The following is a 5,343-nucleotide window of genomic DNA, read 5'->3' as shown; positions in this document are numbered from 1 at the left end:
TGTTCCTTGTATCAGAAAAACTGTCATCTTGTGTAGTGTGTACATAGCTCAATTCTGAGCAGGTGTTAATGAATTTTGAGTTCAGATTTAATTTGCATTAGGCGGATATGTTTTCAAGCATTCAAAGCAGTTTTAAGAATTTGAAGGACAGAATAAGAGCAGCCCAATCTACTCAGTACTGTATGTATAATGGCACAGGAGGGTGTAAGCTAAATCCAAATACATACATAATTCCTCATTCATCAGGCTGGTTCAAAACAGTTTCAACATATGTGTGCTCTGCTAAATGACATTCCTTCTTTTCTATCATGAATGATCCCTACCTACATGCTTACTATGGACATTTTCACTATACATTTCACTACAAGCATTGCACATCTAATATGCTGCCTCACTGCTATATTTTTATAGACATTTTTTATAGTTTTTTATATTTATTTTTTGGATATGTTGGAAGTCACTTTGAGTAAGGGCACCTGCTAAGCAATTAGCTGTTTCAAGTGTGATGCATTTCATGATTAAAAAATATTCTTACATGTATTTAAAAAATATTTCCATTTGTATGCGAGTGTGGGACTGGATGATGTGGTTTTTAAGATGCTGAATCTAGTGCCCGCAAGTTAAGTCCCTATTGTAGACATAACAGTTTCTTCTTTGTTGTACTATTACTTTAACTTAACATACCTTCAGTCAACCCAGCTCCCACTCAATTGACAAACTACCTATGCCTTCCCCCGGATCCAGTCACTGGGGCTAGTGCATTTTGTCAAGAGTCTCCACACTTGAGAGCCTCCTCAGATTTCACCTCTCTGCGTCAAGCACTAAACCCATTTGTTAAGAGTGCTGATTAAAGCCAGCTGGTTGTCACTGGGTTTCTCCAAGTGGCACAGCTGGCCCAAAAAAAAAGGTGTGAAAAAACACTCAGGGCATTTGTTCGCGAGTGACTTCATTTTGTGAAAACAGAATCCCGTGACTCAGTTATGTCTGTGTGAGACACACTGTGGTTCCTTCATGGTACTAACTGTCCATAAGGCATCGCAGAGCTAGCCGCATGTTAAATGCCAAAGCAGTGGTGAAGTGCAGGAGACTCCTCATCCCCCACTCCCTACCCCAGCAGGTGCCGAGGTTGTAGCTGTGAGCCAAGTTAATCGACATTTGGGAATGTTGAACTGGGAGGTTATAAAATAAGGATATGATATTGAAAACTCCAGGTTTTAAAAAAGAAAATGCACCTTCATACTGTGCTTATTGATTCTGTGACCTTATGCCTCGAATGTGACTGCTCTTCACAATACAAGTTTTTAGGTTTTCGAGAGCTATAAAGTTATGTCTGTATTTGTTAACTGGTTAACTGCTTCAGGGGACAGAGTGGACTGATTTCAGATCACTATTGAAGAATCTAATTGGGATGTTGTTCACAATGTTTTTGCACAGTCTGACAACAAATTTCAATTTTCCATTAATGGAATCACTATCCACGTCTCCCATTTTGTCCAGATGCAATTCAAGAAGGACCAAATTTTCCTCTGTAACTTGGATTTTGGATGGAAAACTGTATTTCTACAACAGGTTCATACAGTATTTGCCCAGGCTTCCCTTCATTGTTGTTAGGCGGTCTTACTATCATGAACCTAATATATGTATTACAAGGAAGACTGTCTTCACTTGAGACCAGTAGAGCAAAATTACCATTCTGGAATACTAGGTTTCTCATTTTAAATCCACCAGACTCCTTTATTGCATAAGTGAACACACTATTTGGTTAATTGGACAAACTGAGGCTTTTTCTTATTCTGTAGAAGCTGGAAACTAATATTATGTGACCTATAAAATCTACTGGCCGTTGGCCCTTAAGAAACAGAGTTGAGCTATCTGATAGCAGCATGGCGATGTCCTAACGGATTGGAGGTTTTATATAAGTAAAAAATACCAGCTATGCTTGATGTTGAGGTGGGGTTAACTACAATGGATTAGCATTTCAGTCAGGGGAACCCATGTACTTTCAACTTAATGCTGCAGAAACCAGGGTCTATAAACCAGCATTTCCCAAGTCTGTTAGTTTACATTCAGCCTGATTATTAAATCAATACCTTAATTTAACTAACACATTTGCTTGACTGGAATATTTGTTCAAGTTGTCTTCTGTACCCAAAGTTTTATTTCATTTTACATAAGTAATGAAACAATTGCAAAAACAAGAGCTGAAAACAAACAGTTTAAATGAATCGTATTATTAATTCAAATTAAGATTTCAGTTTTAGAACCAAGAGCTTAACTGGAGCAAAAACCAGCAGGTGTGTGCAAGATTAGGAACCCCTGCTTGAAACCACTTAGGATTTACTTGATGGGTAGTACTTAAAAGCATACTGCATGTGACAGTGTATGCTTTTAATGAAGCGGAAGGCATAAATCACATCTCCCATGATATACAGAAGTATATCCATTCATCTTCTAACCTCTTCTTCCAAATCAGGGTCACAGAGGAGTCAGAACCTATCTTCGCAAGCAGTGTGCTTAAGGCAGGATAGACCCTGAATGGGACATCAGTCCATTTCAGGGAAGACACAGACACATATACACTCACACTTAGGGCAATTTTCCCAGAAGCTAATTATATTACCTGTATGCTTTTGTACTGTGAGAGGAAACTGGAGCACTCCAAAACCAATGCAACATGGGAAGAAAACATACAAACTCCATGCAGACAGTTCCCAGCTCTGGAACTGAACCCAGGACCCCAGTCCTGTGAGGCAGCAATTCTAACCACTGCCTGCACCTAGAATTACATTTCATATTTCATATTCATATAAGTGTCACTTGTGAATATGGATTTATACAGATGGGAAGAAGTGTGCAAAAGTGAGTTCTGCACATTAATTATTGAGCTTGATATGCCAAAGTAGTATTCTTTTTGTACTGAGGTCACATTTCATTCTAGAGAGTCATGGGACATTTCTTGATAGTGTGATTGGGGGAATCATATCTTATGAATTTATAGTTAATTCCCCTCCATTTCCTATAAATAGAACATCTTCAAGGTGGACTAAAATATTTGTATCAGCAGTATACTGGGAAATGTAGATGAAAACTGAATTGGCATATTATAGTAAGCATACCAACAGCAAACATGAAAAACTACAGGTGATATTGCTAGTAACTACTAGGTTATTATTTTGGGTTAATTGCAAGAGTGACAATGTTAAAATCCCAAAATAAAACTTGGGCAATTTGCTAAGGACTTTTCATTTTAACTACGTTTGATCTGCAATGTCCACATCGTTATAACCTGAAATGAAAGAGAAAAAAAATGTCATGTTCATGCCAGTGTCATTCCAGAAACTTCCAGAAATGTGCTTTTATTCTGATCACCCCGCCCCCCTTTCAGGTGTACCTTACATCAGAATGATTGAAAACATAGCCAAAGCCAAAACCTTCTTTTAAAGATTTTTCAAACATTTTGTGATAAAGATAACGTTACTATACTGAGCAACCCAATAGGTTACAACTGGATGAAGAAGAATTAACATCTAGCTGATTATGATTTCCTCTTTGAGGTTAATTAAAAAAATACGAGCTTTCTTGAATCGTGTATGTTTTTTTTAATGTAATGGCCAAAGGTAGTGGATATACAGGGTGTCAAACCAACTAAAGTCCCGCATGTAATCAAAACGTCTTTTAGTATGATCAGGTGTGAACTCCATGTCTGAGGTCTATTTCCGCTTCTTTTAGTCTGTATCATACTTAAGAAAGCAGGGGATATATATTTTCGTTCACGTTGCTTTTGTTAAACTTAATTCTAATATGTTTATGGTACATACTTACCGTATGATTTTACCTGCGAGACTAAGAATATGCAGCTTCTGTAATTTTACGTTTATTTGGATAATCATTTCATTCAGTGCTAGCCAGGTTGCCTGAGGGGGACCTGATATACCTGTAGTACTTAATGGGAACAATCAGATACTGAACTGTGTGCAAACATTTATTTGTAGATAAAACGCTGACAAATTGTTCATGGTTTTATTTTTATTAAATGTATCATGGGATTATTAATAATAAAAATGTATCTTACTCCTTAACCAAGGCGACTTAAAGTACACAATACTGAACTGTAAAAAACACAGGACAACTATGACGACCTGCACAAAACAAAAAGGTTATTATTTATATTTTTTTCCTTTTTATTGCATTTTTGTTCAATTTTTACTGTATTTACCTTGTGCAATATTACACATGTGTAAGTCGACCTTCTTAATGACGTCTGCAAAGCTAATCATATTAGCTGTTTTGGAGATATTAATGAGTGTGCAAGTCAAATTTTTGTCGTAGCTCTCGCAGCAAATAGGGATCCGGGGCGGAGCTATAATGTGTTTCAAGCCATAGAGTGAGCAAACCAGACGTAAAAATGCATGAGGCAACCTGATACTATACATTGCATCAGAGACTGAGTACTTCTGGCCACCTGTCAAAACCAGTATAATACAGGGGCTACAGTATATTACTAGATTCACTCAGTACTTCCTTTAGCTGGTCCCTTGAACTTTGGCACTTCGGCGATCGTCTCCTACCGTCTGCATTTCTTCCCAGTGTAGAGCTGCCGCGCAAGGTAGGTGCATCACTCCTTTTCCAAATCGTTACAGCAAAACCTCTTGTTCTTAATTAAGCGCGGGGACCATCGTAAACCCCGCGTTTTTGTGCGTGCCATTATTGTGTGCGTGTGTTTGTTTTACATTAATACATTTCCACATAAGTGGTAGAAAATGTTAGTACGTGATGCGACCACATGGTTTTTAAAGCTGATGCAATACACAAGACAAACGTCAGCTTGACCTGAGATCTTCCCCCTCCGGTTAGTACGTCGTCGCAAATCTGTCAGACGGTGTAGGCCGGTGTATCTTTTAACATGAATTCGTTTATTTTTAGTGGAGCAAAACGTTGCTTAGTGGTAGATTTAATTCTGGTCTGTAGTAGTATTCCTTGTCGTAGCGCTGCTTTTCAGTAATTGTATATATCTAATTTAGCGTGTCCTTAGGCAGGGCTTGTAATGAAGGGCAGAGCAGCACACATTGTGCGTAATTAGCTTGTCCACATGTTCAAGAGTGATGTTAGCTCGGGTTAATGCAGAATAAAACCACAGAAATCATAAAACGAATATAATTCATTGCCACTAATTGCAGCGAAGCGTTAAGATTTACTCTGTTTCGTAGGTTGTTGGTTTCAGACTTGCTTAAAATTTAAAGAAAATGTATGGCTATAGTTACCGGCTACAGAAAGGTTGCGGAAGAAACCAGAAAATGTGCACGATAATGAGCTTAGCAGAAAGGATTTGAAGATGTGAAAGCC

General features: G+C 38.0%; 1 protein-coding gene across 1 annotated transcript in view; it reads left to right on the top strand.

Annotated features, from left to right (window-relative positions):
• Positions 1–4,392: 4,392 nt before the first annotated feature.
• Positions 4,393–5,343, top strand: part of LOC102694470 (high affinity cationic amino acid transporter 1-like) — a 42,026-nt gene continuing 41,075 nt past the window's right edge. Inside the window, exon 1 of the mRNA XM_015341916.2 lies at positions 4,393–4,606. The gene's annotated coding sequence lies outside the window, so the exon portion shown is untranslated. The remainder of the gene's footprint in view (positions 4,607–5,343) is intronic.

Source organism: Lepisosteus oculatus, chromosome 5 (assembly GCF_040954835.1).
Source record: "Lepisosteus oculatus isolate fLepOcu1 chromosome 5, fLepOcu1.hap2, whole genome shotgun sequence".
Lineage (NCBI taxonomy): Eukaryota > Metazoa > Chordata > Actinopteri > Semionotiformes > Lepisosteidae > Lepisosteus > Lepisosteus oculatus.
Note: the sequence above shows the minus strand (reverse complement) of the source record. Positions and strands in the feature narration are given on the sequence as shown.